This window comes from Scyliorhinus canicula, chromosome 1 (genome assembly GCF_902713615.1).
Source record: "Scyliorhinus canicula chromosome 1, sScyCan1.1, whole genome shotgun sequence".
Taxonomy (NCBI): domain Eukaryota; kingdom Metazoa; phylum Chordata; class Chondrichthyes; order Carcharhiniformes; family Scyliorhinidae; genus Scyliorhinus; species Scyliorhinus canicula.
Genome location: NC_052146.1, coordinates 35,761,032 through 35,779,661, shown reverse-complemented (window position 1 = coordinate 35,779,661; position 18,630 = coordinate 35,761,032). Strand labels below are relative to the sequence as shown.

The window sequence follows — 18,630 nt, the reverse complement described above, 5'->3', positions numbered from 1 at the left end:
GGTGTCATTGGTCAGAAAATCTCTTTCAGTTTGAATGATTTACGCTTTGCCCCACGCAGTTCGAAGGAAAATCCATTAAAGCTACTTCAGCCCCTCCCACGTAATAGAAAACTTGAGATTCCTCCTGTCAGTGACAGCCTGCTGGGTGACTGCCATGTCAAGTCAGAAAGCTGTATCACAGCTATTCAGTTGATTTATTCTCTTCTTGATTAAACAGCCACACAAAATGGCACATAAAGAAATATTGGCCACTCGCTGGCTACTTGGGATTATGTTTAATATGGAAATTGCACCACCCTTTTAATGTCGAGCTGTGGTTGCGACTCGGAGAGTTCACCCAGTTTCAGTGTGACCTGGAGTCTAAGTGACCTGGAAACTTTCTGGCTCAATCTTTTCTTCCGACATTGAAATCATCGAAAGCTGCAAACTAGCTTCTTTTAACAGTGCAGAGATTTAGTTGTGTTTTTTGTAGAACGCTATGGGTTCCTTAAATCACCGACATCAAGGCCTTCCACCAAAACAGTTTATTCCTGAGCTCCACAGCTGTCTGCAACACTTGTGTCCTGCCTGCACTCCCGGGAATAACCCCCACATTCTCGCCACGTGACCTGGGGCCAGGATCGAACCCGGGTCCTCGCCGCCATGAGGCAGCAGTGCTAACCACTGCTGCCCCACAATAATATTGCAATCTCACGTGACCACTTGGTCCATAGTTTTGATCCAATCTATTCAATTTATATTCCTAATTGATTGCAAACTTAAGTTACCTGTCGCTGGAAGAATGGATCCATACGGTGCCTACCGAATGGTCGCATACTAAAATTCTAAAATTAGAATACATAATGAACCGTGTGGAGTTTGCACATTCTCCCCATGTTTGCGTGAGTTTCGCCCCCACAACCCAAAGGTGTGCAGGTTAGGTGGATTGGCCATGCTAAATTGGAAAAAAAAAATAATTGGGTACTCTAAATTTATTTAAAAAAGAATACCTAATGAGATTTTGGTTCTCTTTATACTGGTCAGACTCGAGATAAATGTGACTGTAATGGCTGCAGCAATAACTGAAAGAAAACACTTTAGATGCAACCTATTACTGAACATTTACACAGCGCACTCTCTGTAAAATTTCAATTGTGTAATACTATTTATGTACAAATACAATAAAATGGTGTCCAATGATTTGAAGCCAGCTGAGCAGCAGGGTTGGCACGGGGACACAGTGGTTAGCACTGTTGCCTCACAGCGCCAGGGACCCGGGTTCAAATCCAACCTTGGGTGACTGTGGAGTTTGCACTTTCTCCCCCTGCCTGTGTGGGTTTCATCCGGATGCTGCAGTTCTCACTCACAGTCCAAAGATGTACACGTTAGGTGGATTGGCCATACAAATTACCCCTTAATGTCCAATAATTAGGTGGAGTTTAATAATAATAATCTTTATTGTCACATGTAGGCTTACATTAACACTGCAATGAAGTTACTGTAAAAAGTCACCAGTCGCCACATTCCGGCTTCTGTTCGGGAACACAGAGGGAGAATTCAGAATGTCCAAATTACCGAACAGCACGTCTTTCGGGACTTGTGGGAGGAAACCGGAGCACCCGGAGGAAACCCACGCAGACACGGTGAGAACACGGTGTGCAGACTCCACACAGACAGTGACCCAAGCCGGGAATCGAAACTGGGACTCTGGAGCTGTGAAGCAACAGTGCTACACACTGTGCTACCATGCTGCCCACGAAGTTGTGGGGAGTGGGCCCACATAGGATGCTCTTTCAGAGGGTCTGTGCAGACTCAATGGGTCAAAGGGCCTCCTTCTGCACTGTAGGGACTCTGATTCTGTGTGGTTCAGCAAATGCTGGAACTCTGTACATCTGACATAACTGTTAAAATTTGTTACAAAGTGGGTCCTTCGTAAGAAGGTCAGGCTGACATCTATCTAACAATCTGCTTTTAATAAGCAGAAGACAACTGCAATATTTGAAGAAATGCATATGACCTGTAAACCAATATTTATCTTGGACGTGCAGGGATTCTTTGTTCTGTATCTGTTGTAACTGATTAAAACCTGAAACTAAAAAAAAATATAACTAGAGATACGTGGACAAATTCAACTTGAAAGATTATTAAATATCCTCCGTACTTTGTAAGAGAATGGAATATGATCCTTATTGTTTAATGTGAAGTGACTGATATTACCCATGTCAATCATAAGTAAATTATTTGAGTGAATGGGAAACACTATAACAGGTTTTCCTGAGCATGCCTCTCAGTTATTCAGTGGAAACCCATTTACGCACGATAATGGGTTTCTGCTATAGGTCTACGGCAGAACAAGAGGTGGCGCTTTCTCTATCTTGATTTGCAACTGTGCGTAGTGCTGAATGGTTATATCCAGGCTGTGGCAATATTTTCCAATGCTGTGCCACATTCTGCTAGAGTCTGCTGGCGATTTACATTGAACTGAGAGAATCACCAGGAATGTTGAGCAGGAATAGATTCCAAAGTAATCTGGACTGATCTGCCGTTACTGCAATTTGTTCTTTTCCAATTCAGTTCAGGGGCGGGATTCTCCGCAGCCCAGTTCCAAAATCGCGTTTGGCGCGGGGGGCGGAGAATCGATCTTTACGTGGAAATCGTAGCCGCCGCCACTCGCACACGGATTATACATCAAGGCTGGGGGGCAAGGAAGAAGTGCCCCCACGGAACAAGCCCGTCCGCAGATCGGTGGGCCCCAATCGCGGGCCAGGCCACCGTGGGGGCTCCCCCCCCCCCCCCCCCCCCCCCCCCCCCCCCACCCCCCGTGGTCGGATCCCCTGAGGACCACCCACGCATATTCACCTGCCCTTAGAAATGCACCAACACAAAAAGCATGAATCTGCAAGCTAGTTAGCTTAACATCTGTCCTGGGGAACTTGTTGCATTCTGTTATTCCGGGGTGGGGGGGGGGGGGGGGGGGAGGGGGGGTGGTGTATAGCAGGATACTTAGAAAATCTCGATACAATTCGGCAGAATCAACATGGTTTTGTGAAAGAGAAATCCTGTTTGACTAATTTATTGGCGTTCTTTGAGGAAGTAACAACTAGTGCAGATTAAGGGGAACCTGTGGATGTGCCATACTTAAATTTTCAGAAGGTGTTTTTAACAAGGTGCCCCATCAAAGGGTATGATGCAATATACAAGCGCATGGTATAGGGGCAATGTATTAACACAGATAGAGTATTAGCTCAGGCACAAAGATAGGTAGGAAAGTAAATTGTCAAGAGGAGGTAGAGTTTGCAGACAGCTATGAGGTCTAGTGAGTGGGTAAAGATTTGGCACATCGAGAACAATGAGGGAAAATATGAACTTGTCCACTTTGGCAGGAAGAATAGAAAAGGAGCCTATTTGAATGGAGGGAGATTGCAGAATTTGGTGGTACAAAAGAACCCGGATGTAGTGGTGCATGAATCACAAAAAGTTAGTTTGTAGGTACAGCAAGTGTAGGCAAATGGAAGGCAATGGAAGGTTGCTGTTTACTGCAAGAGGAATGGAATATCGTACTAAAGGAGCTGGATTCTCCGTTTCAGTGGAGAAATCGGCGTGAAACCCTCACCGATTCCGGGATCAGTGAGGGGTTAGCACCGGCACCGGGTGAAACTCCCGCCTCCCGTGCCGAAAACAACTGGAGAATGGTCGGGAACTGGGTCGCACATGCGCACATGCACAACGGTTGTGCCGTACAACATGGTGCCGGCCTTGCGCGGACCCAACCCACCATCCGCGACCCCACAGCGCACTGCCCCCCCTCCCCCGAGTCCTTGCAGAAGCCCCCTCCCCCAGCCAGCAGCACAGATCCCTGGCCGAGTGTGGCGCCGGTGGATGCAGTCCACAGCAGCCACACTGGGTTCCTGCATGGCTGAGACCACACCTATCCCGCGCAGTCGGGAATTCGGCCCATCGAAGGTGGAGCGTCGCGGGAGTGTAGGCCGATGATGCGCCAATGCTGTTGCGGTGGTGCGCTGCTTGATGACGCCATTTCAGAGGGGGCGGAGCATGGCTGACCGACAGCAAACTGGAGCTGGCCCCGATTTCGGTGCCGGAGCCCATTCTCCGCCCGATCGCTGAACATGATTTCGGCACCAGGCAACATAAAAACCCAGCCAGAATGTTTTGCTATAGGGTATTGGTGAGAGCGCATGTGGAGTACTGTTTACTTAACAAAGGATGTAAATGTGTTAAAAGCAGTACAGAGAAGATTCATTCGACTGATGCCTGGGATGGGATTGAGAGTGGTTATTTTATGAGGGAAGATTGAACAAACTGGGCCTGTATCTGTTGAAGTTTAGAAGAATGAGAGGGGATCTTATTGAAACAAATAAGAAACATCCTGTGGGGACTTGATAGGGTGGATGTTGAAAGGTTGCTTCCTCTTGTGGGTGAGACTGGAACTAGAGGTCACAATTTAAAAATAAGGGTTCTCCCAATTAAGACCGAGATTAGGAGATTATTTTCTCTGAGGATCATGAGTCTTTGGAACTCTCTTCCCCAGAGGGTGTTGGAGGTAGGGTCATTGAATATTTTAAAGGCAGAGGTAGATTCTTTATTAACAAAGGAGTAAACGTTTGTCAGGGTTGGGTGGTAATATGGAGTTGAGGCCACAATCAGATCAGACATGATCTTATTAAATGGCAGAGAAGACTCGAGGAGCCAATTTTTTTGTTAGTTTGTTCGTATCTATCCAAGTGATATTTTCAGAAGGGCGGGCGGTAAAAGTAAACACATTTTTATTGAACCAATTATGAATTTTTAAAACTTGGGTTATACTGCTTTTGTAGTGAAACTCAAGTGGCTTGACACTGCGCCCTGGCATGATGCTCAAATCACTGGCTCTTCTGTAGAATTACATGTACACAGCACATAGCGTTCAATCAGTCCATGGCCATATCTATGCTCCTCTCGAACCTCTACCTATCTTTTCTCATCTAACTCTGTAAACATAACCCTCTATTCTCCCCAAATGCTTACCTCGCTTCCCATTTAAATGTGGCTCATTTGGTAGCACTTCACCTCCTAAGCCCTGAGGCCGACACAATGGCACAGTGGTTAGCACTGCTGCTTCACAGCGCCAGGGACCCGGGTTCGATTCCCATCTCGGGTGACTGTGTGGAGTTTGCACTTTCTCCCCGTGTCTGCGTGGGTTTCCTCCGAGATGCTCCGGTTTCCTCCCACAGTCCAAAGATGTGCAGGTTAGGTTGATTGGCCACGCTAAGTTGCCCCCTGATGTCCAAAAGGTTAGTTTAGGTTACGGGGCTAGGGTGGGGGCTCTTTCTGAGGGTTGGTACAGAATTCGATCAGCCGAATGGCCTCCTTCTGCACTGTAGGGGTCCGATGTGAGTCACAAGATTCCAGGAAAGTTCCAGGTTTAAGTCCCACTTGGGGATTTGAGCACAAAAATCAAGGCTGACTCTCCAGTGCAATATTGAGGGAGTGCTGAGGGAGTGCTGTACTGTCGGGGATGCTGTCTTTGAAATGACATTAAACCAGAATTCTCATCTTCCTGCCCGGTAGGTGTAAAAGATCAGGTTGCATTATTTCAAACAAGAGGAGGGCAATTATCCTTGGTGTCCTGACCAATATTTATCCCTCAATTAACATCACAAGAACAGATTGTCTGGTCATTACTAGACTCCTCAACGACTCTCCCTCGGACTGATCTGTTCCCTGTAAGAACATTATTCGCGACGCCCTATGCTGCTCTTGCTCATGTATTTGCTTTGTTTAGCCCTTGTTCCGCACTGTAACCAATCACTATTTGTTGATGTACTTTGGCAATTATTCTTTTTGTCTACTGCAAACGTACTGTGTACGTTTCCTTGACCGCAGAAAAATACTTTTCACTGCACATGTGACAATAAATCAGTCAATCAATCAATTTTAGTAACCTCAAGTTACTCCCTATGGTAGGGACTTCCACAATCTCACTACTCTCTAGGTAAAGACATTTCTTCTGAAATCCCATCAGATTTCTTAAACATGGCGATCTTATATTGATGATCTCTAGTTTCGCTCTTTCCAATGAGTGGAACATTCTCTCTTTGTCTCCTCTGTCAAAACCTTTCAAAACCATTATCACGTTAACCCTCAGCTTCTGATGGGTATAACCTTCTCGTGTTCTCCTTGTAAGTCTTTATTTGGACCCCTTTCCAGTGCCTCCTTATAATAGTGAGCAGAACTGCACACAGTGCTCCCAAGTGTGGTCTTACCAAGATTCGCTACAAGTTCAGCATGACCTCTACTTTTCAGTAAATAAATTTAAATAAATTGTAGTGCTTGGTTTGCTTTTGTTGTGACCTTATTAACATGCATCACAATTTTTAGTGATAGTGTATTTGTGTTCTCAGGTCTCTTATCCTCTGCCCCATTTACATCCTTGCTTTCCATTATTATCCATCTTGTTTTGTTTATCACATTGTAATAACTCTCAAGTTTATTAAAGACCTCTTTTAATTTGTTGTAGTCCTCAGTGATGACTATCCTTTCCAATTTGTTGCCCTCTGCAACTTTCGGAATGTTGCTTTTTATTCCAAAGTCCAAATGATTTATATTAATTCAGAACAACAGTGTTTCCAGCACTAATCCTTGTGGGACCCACTTCCAATGCATTGCCACCCTGAATAGCTAACCTTCGCTCCTACACTCTACAGTCTGCTTTTCACTCAGCCAGTTTACCCATTAGCTACTTGTCCCCTGACTCCACACGCTCATGCCAACCATCCAGGATTGGCCCAGAGTCTCCAGGAATTGAAGATCAATGGCCAGGACCCGGCTGTGTGCGATCCTGGAGGAAAATCATCGAGACATTGAAAAAGGATCTTTAAAAAATTAATTTATTTGAATATTTCTCTTTGCCAGATATAGAAATATTGAAAATAGGGAGGGAGGGGGTGGATCTTTTGACTGACCGTCAAGCCAATTGGGCAATGAGTCTTTTTCCAATTTTCATAGGAAAGCATTGGGCGGGATTCTCCGTTCCCCGAAGCCAAAATCAGAAACAGCGATTCGGCGAAGAATGGCTCCTGATGCTGAAATTGCGGCAGGCGCCAGTTTGACGATGCTCCGCCCCCTACAAATCAGCGTCATTGAGACACGCGCATTTCAACCCCGTTTGAATAACATTTGCAGGCCCACCCGCAATGCTCTGCCTCCGATGGACCAAGTTCCCGACGGCGCGGGCCACATGTGGTCTCAGCGGTCGTGAGCCTGGTGTGGCGGCTGCGGAGAGAGAGAGATGGCATGCAGGCAGTGTCCAGCGCGCCACACTCCGCCGAGAGCCATGACGCTGGCCGGTGGGGCTTCTGCCAGAGCTGGGGGAGTAGTGACCAGGTGGAGGGCTATGGGGTTGGGTGGACGGGTACGTGGTGCAGCACAATTGCCGTCATCTTTTCCGGCGCAATCGGTGCGTGTGTGAGGGGTATAGGCGTACGCGTGGTTGCAGCTTGTCAGCTTTGCGCATGTCCAGCACGGACCCATGATTCTCCAACCATTTTCCGCACGTTTTGCAGGTGTTTCACGCGGCGCCGGTGCTAGCCCCTCACCGGTAGCGGAATCAGTGCGGGTGAGGTGCCGATTTGCCCACAGGCCCTCCGTTGGTGTCAGCACATTGACGGAGGAGAATCCAGCCCAGTGCGTCATAAGGCTGGATAAGTTGACCGATGATTGTCTGGGGGGACAAGTCATGTGATGAAACCTCCAAGAGTAAATCTGATTACCGGCGGCAGCCTCCAGGAATATAGTTGATCGTAATTGGGAACCTTTAGGAATAAATTTAATCACAATTGGCAACCCTATCATTGGGCTATTATGTGGTACTTTATCAAAGGCTTTTTGGAAATCTAGATACATTACCCTTGTCTGCATTCTATAGTTATCATGAGATTGGGCAAGCAAGACATTCCCTTTGGAAATCCATGTTGACTATTCCTGTACCAGCCTCCCCGAACAAGCGCCGGAATGTGGCGACTAGGGGCTTTTCATTTGAAGCCTACTTGTGACAATAAGCGATTTTCATTTTCATTTCATTTCATTATAATGTTTTTGATTTCTAGCTGTTTTCCTATTTTCTCCTTAAGCAGAGATTCAATTAGTTTTCCAAACTCTGATTGGTCTATAGTTCCCTGGACAGGTCCTATTTCCCTTCTAAATATAGGCATGTACTCTCAAAAGGTTTAAGGTTCTCATTTGCATGTTTATTGCTGTCCAAAATAGGTTGATTAAATAAAATTACTGAGTCCGCATTAATTGTCAGGTACAAATGTTAACGTTCAAAGTAGGCTTCCCACATTGTATCAGTGGAAATGGAATGTGCTGTTGAACCCTACAGTGTTGGAAGATTCAAGCTTTAATCCCTGCACTTTGCTGAGTTACGTGCCGGGGACAACACTTGGCATCCAGGCCAGCTTGGGGAATAATTGTGGAGAGATCCTATTCCTAAATCTTCAGTGTCAACTACTGGAAAGAGCAGTATAAGGAGGCAAATTGGGCGCAGCTTTGATGGTCTATGATTGAATACTTGACTGGCACTCAATGTCGCAACTCAAATGTGAGGAATGACCATTCTCAATGAGATTCTGGGTCCCACCTGTTCCTGTAAAGACACATACAGCTTAAGTCAGATTTCTTAAGAGACAGCTTGGCTCAGTGCTTACACCTTTTTCCCTGAGCTTTTTCAAGCTTCCCTGTACTGCACTAGTGAGAGACTGCTGCACGGTTAGAGGTGCTGGCCAGAATTCTCCGGCCGGTCCAATTCACTTTCCCGTTGGCAGCGCACCTACATAGGGGCTGGTTTAGCACAGGGCTACAGAGCTGGCTTTTAAAGCAGACCAAGGCAGCCCAGTAGGTTCAATTCCCGTACCAGCCTCCCCGAACAGGCGCCGGAATGTGGCGACTGGGGGCTTTTCACAGTAACTTCATTTGAAGCCTAATTGTAACAATAAGCGATTTTCATTTCATTTTTTCATTCATTTCCCAGCGGCATGGGGTGGCTCCAATGAGAATCGCATTGACAAGCCGAAGGAGACTAGAATCCTGCAGCCAGGGAATGACGTGCCACTGAGAAACACGTGGCTGAGGGAGCAGAGAATCCAGCCCGCTGCTTTTCAGATATGACATTAATTGAGTCCATGTCTGTGGGCTCATGTGAATGTAAAAATAAAATCCCTTGGTGCTATTCAAAAATGAACAGAGGAGATTTTCCTGGCCAGCAGTGATTCATAAGCAAGACAAATTAGCTAGTCATTTGTCTCCTTTTATGTGCGCATTGACTGTTAGGTTTGCCTGCAAAATAATAGAGACTGCATTTCTTAGGAATGTGGGAGGAGGAGTAGGCCATTTGGCCCTTCTGAGCCCATTCGATATGGCTATTTCTGACCTGGCAATTGTCTCAGCTCCACTTTCCTGTCTGCATCCCATCATAACTCTCGAGTCCCTGGTCTCCAGCTTTGCTTTGATTCAATTTAAAGACTGAGCCTCCACTACTTTCAGGGGAAGAAAACTCCACAGACTAACAACTCGCTGAGAAATGTATACAGGTCCAACCAGTTAATCTTTCTAGGCGGTATGGTGGCACAGTGGTTAGTACTGCTGCCTCACAGTGCCAGGGACACGGTTTCAATTCCAGCCTACGGTGACTCTGTCTGGAGTTTGCACGTGTCTGCGTGGGTTTCCTCCAGGGTTTCCTCCAGGTGCTCCGACAGTCCAAATTGTGCAGGTTGGGTGGATTGGCCATGCTAATATACCCCTTAGTGTTCAAAGATGTAACGGTTAGGTGGGGTTACAGAGATAGGGTGAAGGTGTGGGCTTACCACGTTCATATGTTTTGGTCCTGTCCAATGCTAGAGGATTACTGGAAGGAGGTTTTTAGGGTAGTTTCCAAGGTGGTGCACATGAAACTGGACCCGGGTCCCCGGGAGGCCATATTCGGGGTGTCGAACCAGCCAGGGTTGGAAACGGGTGCGGAGGCAGATATCGTAGCCTTCGCCTCATTGATCGCCCAATGGCAGATTTTGTTGGGATGGAGAGCAGCCTCTCCACTCTGTGCCCTGACATTACCCTAAAAACCTCCTTCCAGTAATTCTCTAGCTTTGGACAGGACCAAAACATATGAACGTGGTGGGAGGACCTGTTGGAATTCTTGACTCTTGAGAAGGTTAAGTTTGAACTGAGGGAAAGGATGGAGGGGTTCTACAAATCATGGGCATTATTCATCATGCACTTTCAAGAACTGGATAACATCGAACATTAGTTGGGGGGATGGATGGGAGGGTTGGGGGGAGGGGGACTGTGTGTATTAAGGGTGACTGGGTGATTCCTGATTCCTTTTTGTTACTTGTTTATGTGAACATGCGGGCTAATGTTTGGGGTTTGGTGGGAGGATGGGATCGTTGTTATTGATATGGGGAATGACATATTTGTTGCTGATTATTGTTTATTGTTGGTGGGTGTAAATTTGGGAGAAAATGTGAAAAAGAAGGAGAGTAAAAAATATTTTTTTAAAAGGTGTGGGCTTAGGTAGGGTGCTCTTTCAGCTGGTTGGTGCAAACTCAATGGGCTGAATGGCCTCCATCTACACTGTAGGGACTCTGGATTAGGATCATAGAATCGTAGAATTTACAGTGCAGATAAGATAAATTCTTCATCTCAGGCATGAGTCGACTGAACCTTCTCTGAACTGCTTTCTCTGTAATGCAATTAAATATTTTTTCTAATAAGGAGACCAAAACTACACAGTATTCCAGATGTGGTCTTACCAAGGCCTTGTATGGCTACAGTAAAAATTCCTTATTTTATACTCCATTCCTCTTGCTGTACCTGCATACTAATTTTATTTCATTCATGTACACCCAGGACACCCAGGTCCCTATCCACCACCGAGTTCTGTAATCTTTCTCCAATAGAACTATACCGCTTTTCTACTCTTTCTCCCGAAGTGGACAAATTCACATTTACCCATGTTATACTCCATCTGATGGTTGGGGGTGAAGTGTTGGCTAGTGTAGACTTGAGAGATGAACAGACACTTCCAACACTGATGAAGGTTCAACTCAATTTTATTAACTACTTCTAACTAACTAACACACGATGACTGTGGGTCTAAATGATGCTAACTTAAACTAGAGACCTAAGCCTTGTCCGAACCAGTTGATTGTCTCAGCACGTGTTGTAAGTCTGTGCTGGGCTGGATGAGTTCTTGTTACACTCAGAGGCAGCACCCAGAATGAGCGGGAACCGTGGTGCCCTCTGCCTTTATAGTGTGTGTGTATTCTAACTGGTGATTGGCTGCGGTGTTTGTACATGTTGATTGGTCCCTGTGTGTGTCCATCAGTGTGTGTCTGCACCATGATACACTGGTGTATATTATGTCAGGGGGGAGGCAGGAAAATTGAGTGGGCGTACCCGCGATGTCTTCCTGCTGCGAGGAAGTTGGGAGTGAGAACGGCCCGATGCGGGAATCCTGCCCACAAGATGCCAATCAAGCTCTTGTTGGGTTTGCTTGGGTCATATTTTTGGGAGGGAGGCAGTTGATTGTGGGTTGGGGGGAGGGGGTGGGGGTTTGGGGTGGGGGGTTTCAGGCACTCTGTGCCTGATAGAGTAACCCGGCATTGAGAAGGGGAGGTCGGGGCAAGCAGCCCCTCTGCCCTTGCCCCCAGTTCCCATAGTCTGCCCCTCCAGTGTCTCACTTTCCACTCCATGATCCCCACTCCACTCCGCACCCCAATGTCCAGGGATCCTGTGGCAATGCTTGGGCTGGGCCTTGAAGCATCATTGGCAGCAGCCACCAATCGCGATGCCACTGTTGGGCAATGGAGAGCCTCAGGCCTGATATTGGCTGGCAGTTCTTGGGAGGAGGGGAGCAGGTTTCTGTCCGCACCCCCTCCCGCGCCCCTCCCCCAGGATCCTAAATCCTATGGAATGCCTGACAATTACCTGTTATGTGCCTATCGGCACTTAAAGTAGTATTGCACCTCACCCACAGGAGCTACATCGAGACTTCCACCAGTGAGAAGAGAAGATCCGTCGCTGGCACACAATCCTAGCCATGCAGTCATTGGGCCAGTTTGATCTCATTTAATGATGCAGTGGTGGAACGGTTACAGCTAACTTTGGTTACAGACGAGAAAACAGTCCAGTGTTTTTTTTTGGAAGCGCATCTGTGTAGGGTGTTGAGTGAAGTTAGGATTGGACACAGTTTTGCTGGCTATAAAATTGAATAGGCTGTCAACGCTCCCTTACTTGAATGTAAAGAGCAACCACTTGGGGGATTAACAAAAGGGATCTCGCAGCCCGTACATTCCAGCAAGGAGTCGATGTTTTCTGAGCAGGGGATAAAACTGGGAGAAATGGAAAAAGACACATTGCACCTTTGTCTGAAAGATACGCAGTGAACCACACGCACTGTACGGCAAGGTGAAGACGAGAACTGTAGCTGGCCAGAGGAAAGCAGTAAAATATCTTTTGCCAGTTTAGACTGGCAAGTTTCCACGTGTATCTGATTCAGTACCAGCGTGATTCCTGCCTCAGAGGGGGGATCTCATTAATGCCTCCTTTGATTCAGAACTCGGAAACAGGATTTACATTGACAGATCGAGGTCAAAACCCCACGCTGAATAGAAGCCCTGCCACCAATAATAGGCTGAAAGTGAGTTTTCCATCGCTGTCCATGGAGGTCTTGAGCGAAAGCCGTGTTTGTTTGTGTTTGGTAGAGAAAATAAGAAAGGTAAGGAATTTGTGATTCAGAAAACTCCATGGAATAATGTAATGTGCAGCGTTTTACTATGCATACAGGCTACGACGTTACAAATTCTCATCCCGGTTTTGGGCTGAAGCACCTGATCTGAGCAAAGTGAGATAATACTGCACCTTGGCATACGTTTTTTTAAAATAAATTTAGAGTACCCAATTGATTATTTCTAATTAAGCGGCAATTTAGCGTGGCCAATCCACCTAACCGGCACATCTTTGGGTTGTGGGGGTGAAACCCACGCAAACACGGGGAGAATGTGCAAACTCCACATTGACAGTGACCCAGAGCTGGGATTGAACCTGGGACCTCAGCAGGCTGCAGGGCTAACCGACTGCGCCACCATGCTGCCCTCCAGATCAACAATTAGACACTAAGGACACATCCAACCCCTTCCACACTCTGATCAATATTCCCTTTAAGCTGCATGATTATGCAACAATTCTTGTACAGGCCAAACAAGATCAACATAAAAGGGCGCACGCATTTAAACAAATTGCCTGCACACTACTAAAAAATTAGAGGTTGCATCGCCCATGGTTGAATAACCTACTGGACCTCACTGTCAAGACTTACGCAAACAAGAGGACAATTTAAGCATTGTTCTAGTGGGTTGCCAGCACGTAAATAACCGCTCACAGCATGAATAACTGCCTTATGGCAAAAAAGGGAGAATATAGTTCTTAAAAATCAGTAAATATTTTTATCGTACTATGAAATCTATGATATCTCCAATAGTTTTCTAACCAGTAAATAAGTAAATATTCAAAAGAAATGGGAAAAAACTCTTGTGAAAATTTCCCTATGGAGAAATGCCCTCGGATTTCAGGACAAGCCTGGAGGGATGAATTGTGAAATCGCAGAAGCACAACAATTGGAAAAGATGGAACATTTCGCAGCAGTGGAATAACATTGGAACGCCAAGTGCTCATGATGTGTGCAGCACTGTAAGCATCTATTTCAGAAAGCAGGGATGCACTCACTGGAATAATATCAGGTAGCGGCCCCGGAAGAATCTCACTTCGCTGATTTTTCAGTTCTGCAGAGAATAACTGAACTTGAATTTACCAATCTTTTGTGATTAGGGTAGAGCTGTTCCTTCGAATGATGCCAGACTGAAAGAGCCATTGAATCCCTACAGTGCATAAGGAGGCCATTCTGCCCATCGAGTCTGCACTGAACCTCCAAAAAAGCACTTTACCTAGGCCCACTTCCTCGCCCTACCCACGTAACCTCGCACATTGATCATGGGTAATGAAACCGGAGCACCCGAAGGAAACCCACGCAGAGACGGGGAGAAGGTGCAGACTCCGCACAGACAGTGACCCAAGTCCAGAATCGAGTTTGCGTCCCTGACGCTGTGAGGCATCGGTGCTAACCACTGTGTCACCGTTCCGCCCACTGATACATAACTATGTCTTGACCAGATACGATCTTGGTTCTTTTAACTTCTCAATTTCACAGCTCTGGTCAGACCAATCATGTTCTCATTGAATGGCAGAGCTGACTCGATACTTCTGCTCCTACATCTTGTGTTCTCTGATTCATACACTGTCTCCCCTTCCAAGAATTGGAAGACCTTGAACCCTGTGACTCTGTTTAACCATTTGCTTGGTATGTTTCTTCCGAACTCTATCGTGGTCTTTCACCATGACGTTTGGTGGAAAGGAAGTTGGGTCTTTAGCTTGCGTCCCATTAGAAACTCACACGGGGCAAACTCACTACATAACAGTGTCCAGCAATAATGAAGCAGCACAAGCGCAAAGTTGTCTTTCTTCTTCAAGAGGGTTTTGACTATACACAATCCTGGTTCAGCTTCTCCATTAGATTTTGGTATTGCAGGTTGCTTGTGGCATGCTCAAATCCATGCGACTTTGTGAAGGATTGACACACTCGTTGGTAAATTGTGGTCTGTAATCAGAGATGACAACATCAGGAATGCCATATGTGGAGAACATCCTCTTCAAGGAGATAATGACACCCTCAGAGGTGAGGCCATGTAGCTTTTGCACCTCTAACCAGTGTTAATAATAGTCAACCACTGTAAGAAATATTTTCCCTTTATCGTCAAACTAACCTGCTCCAGCTGGTCTGGATACCCGTGTGGCGGCTGCAGACTCAGTCAATGGCTGCCCTGGTCGGGGGCGGACGGATCAGAGGCCGGGGAGGCCTTATAGGTGGCCGGGGAATGTTTGTGCAGGGGTTGAGGGTCGGGCGTGCGGCCGATCGGGGCTCTCTTTTGTGGGTCTAGCTCCACAGTCCGAGTCCGCCTTGGAGCACGGCGCGGCCGCTGGAAGCCGCCACCGTGCGTCTGCACGGTTTCCAACCCGGAAGTGTGGGGGGCTGAATCTGCAGCAAAAGCTGCGAGATTTACTCCGGGTCCCTGCTAGCCCCCTGCAGGGCTGGGAATTTGTGTCCCTTTAATCCAGGACTTTCAGGCGTAAAACTCTACTGTTTTGACGCCGGTGTGGGGACATAGACCCAATAATGGAGAATCCAGCCCCACATCTTTCGGGACTTGTGGGAGGAAACCGGAGCACCCGGAGGAATCCCACGCAGACACGGGGAGAAAGTGCTGACTCCGCACAGACAGTGTCCCAGGCCAGGAATCGACTCTAGGACCCTGGCACTGTGAAGCAACTGTATTACCCACTGTACTACCGTGCCTGAGGGAGAGGGAGGGGGTACGAAAAGTGTCCAACATCACCATAGTTTGTTGACAGTTGTGCTGCTGGCCGAGAGGTCTCTGCGAGGGCTGTGGGGAGTAGCCGAGATGGCCAGGAGGTGGGCGGTGGGATAGGGGTTGACAGACACAGAGCACCATTAGTGATGTGTCATATGGGTGTCCCCCCCCCCCACACACACAAACCAGGCCACCCCCTTAGGAATCCAGTGGTCCCAACCAACCCATCAACGGGATGGGCATGCTCCAGCGTAACCAGTGCCATCTTGTTCGCAGGGATGTGTGTGTTTAGGGAGTGGAGTGCTAATATGCAGCTGCAGCTTGTCAGCCTCCTGAGTGCCAATCCTGACCCCGGTGAATCCGACACCATTTTTCATTGGGATCGCTCATTATCCGCATGGTGCTGGTGCTAGCCCATCAACAATTCAAGATTTGCTCTGGTACTGGGTCTAATTTTGCTGTCGTAGAAGTCCGCCGATTCTGTCCCGGCATTAACACTTAGGGCTGGATTCTTCTGCCCCGCCCACTGCAAGAACGCCACAGGCAAGACGCAGACAATGGAGAAGTCCATTGACCTCGGGCCAGATTCTCCAGTCGCCGGGCGGACGCGGCCGGATAATCCCGCCCTTTGTCTGCGAAACGGAGAATCCCGCCCTGAGACTCCCATTCATGTGAATCTGTTACTAGTAACATAAATCAGGAACTGTGTGCATCTGAGGAAAAAGCTTTCATTGCAAGGCAGGCTAATGGTGAGTCCATCACTGGATTTCTAGCACATGATATTTTTCCACTACTTTCGAAAGGATTTAGATTCATTAAAAAGGGATCAAAAAAATTGCTGGGGATGATGTGAGGCATTTGAAATTTGAGGCTCGAACATCTAAATGCATAATGCGTGGGGAACGTGATTCAGGTCTTTAAAATCATGAAAGCTATAGACGAGGATAGGGCAGGAAAAGTAGTTAACTTCAACACTGAACGTGGGGCTAGAAAACATGTATGCAAATTGTAGGAGCCCATCTCCCCAAAGGCTAGTGGATGTGTGGAGCAAATTTGCAGAGAAAGTAGTTAATTCTGGGTAAACTGACATCTTTAAGCTGGGAGACAGAGCAGAACATGTTGAGTAGTTGAGCTGGGGGACGAAATATTCATCGTACTGCCTGGTCTGTTTCAAAGGAAGAAAGGCAAGCAACTCTCAAATTACTCTGAATATTGGACATCAGCAAGTGGTTTGAAAGGAAAGTTCATGGCCGAATAACCTTGGGATGAGACTAATAGGCTGAATAGCTATTTCTTCTCTCTGGATTTTTGTGTGTTCTCACCATATTGTAATCTCCATTGATTTTTCTTCCAAATTTGCCTTTGTGATGAGGATGATGCAGGCAAGGACGTGTTTATTGCCCATCTCTAATGCAGTTGAATGGTTTGTTAGGCAAGTCCCAGCGAAACATAGAACATACACTGCAGAAGGAGGCAATTTGGCCCATCGAGTCAGAGTCAGCCCATGTGATGTGAGTCTGAAGTCTGGTATCAACCAAACGAGGCAGGGATGGCAGCTTTCTTTATCTGAAGATTATTAAGTGAACCATGTTTGGTTCTTCATAACAATGTGGCAGTTTACATGGCAATTTACTCTGCTTGTTCCTCATAAATGACCAGATGAATTATTAGTGTAATGTTAACAAGGAACGGTGCTGTGTGGAGTTTGCACATTCTCCCCGTGTCTGCGTGGGTTTCACCCCCACAACCCAAAGATGTGCAGGTTAGATGGATTGGCCACGCTAACTTGGAAAAAATGAATTGGGCACTCTAAATTTATCCAAAAAAAGACAAGAAACGGTGACCCAACATCTCGACTTCATCATGTTTCTCCATCTCCAGCCAAGTGGAAAATGCCTGGGTGTAACCTGCAGGAAGTGATGTGTTGAAGTAAAGATTAATGGAACCAAATCTATTTACAGCAAACTCTAAGACAGGGAAATAATTCATTATCTGACTGCGTGCACAACTTAATAAAATAATATTCCTGTAATTGAGTTGACAGTAAATTGTAAGTTTGCAGTAAATCCTAAATATTTTATTCCACAAGGACAAAAAGAATGAAAATCAAAGGAAAATTGTGCCTCCGGTCAAAGTGCTTAATCGCTGTACAGTGACTTAATCTCCTCACTCTCACCTTTTTCTCTGATTCATTGCGGGAAATAGTTAGTGTGTTCTTTAAATCAGCGTTGAGAATGCAGCATTTTAAGTTGACTGGACTGCAACTGAACTCAAACTTGCTTCTGCCCCCCTCTGTTTTAATTAAACTGTTGGCTCATCACAGTTGGCTCCTGGCGGAGGTGAATGTTGCTGCAAATGGTTTGCTTGTTTGCATGACGAGGGATAAGATTTTGCAATCAGGTTCTAGTTCAGGAGCCTGATTAAAGAGAAAATTAAATCAGCCCATCTTGCTACGTGTGCATAACAGGTACTGTAAGAACATTACGTTCAACTTTTGTGTTTTGGAACCATGAAGCAATTAATATGGAACTTAAGTTCTTTGTTTCTTAACTGGAGCAGTGAACTTTGGGAGAACACTTCATGTCCCCAATGGTTCACTTGGTTAGCAGACTTCATGGAATCGAACTAAAGTAATGCAGAACAGGCATAACATTGGCCTGGATTTTGCCAGAGCAAGAACAGTGATTGCGGACAGTTCCACCACCAATTCGACCGCAAAATACAGGCCAGTTTTATTTCGGACAACAACTTCTAGAAGTCTGCACAGAGCAGTTAAATGCGTAAATCCAGAGATAGCTGTCAATGATTCTACAGTCCCCGACAGGATGAGTCATTGAAGTCATCCCAGATTGCAATCAAGTAGAAACCACTCAGCTGATGGAAACTAGAGCAAAAGCAAAATACAGTGGATGCTGGAAACCTGAAATAAAAACAGGGTCTGAAGAAAGAAAGATGCTTAAACTGAAATATTAATTCTCTCTCTCCACAGATTCTACTGGAACTATAGTGTATTTCCAGCATTTTCTGTTTTTATTTCTGATAGAAACTAGCTCTTTCCCCCCCCCCCCCCCCCCCCCCCCCTCTCCACGCAGCATGTTTTGCGGGCAGCAGAGGCAACCCGCCATTGGCTGGTGGCAGGATCCTCCATCACCGGGGAACCCCTAGAGGGGGG

At 46.5% G+C, this 18,630-nt stretch overlaps 1 protein-coding gene across 2 annotated transcripts in view; it reads left to right on the top strand.

Moving 5' to 3' along the window:
* Positions 1–18,630, top strand: part of emid1 (EMI domain containing 1) — a 441,840-nt gene that overhangs the window by 273,931 nt on the left and 149,279 nt on the right. The window lies entirely within an intron of this gene.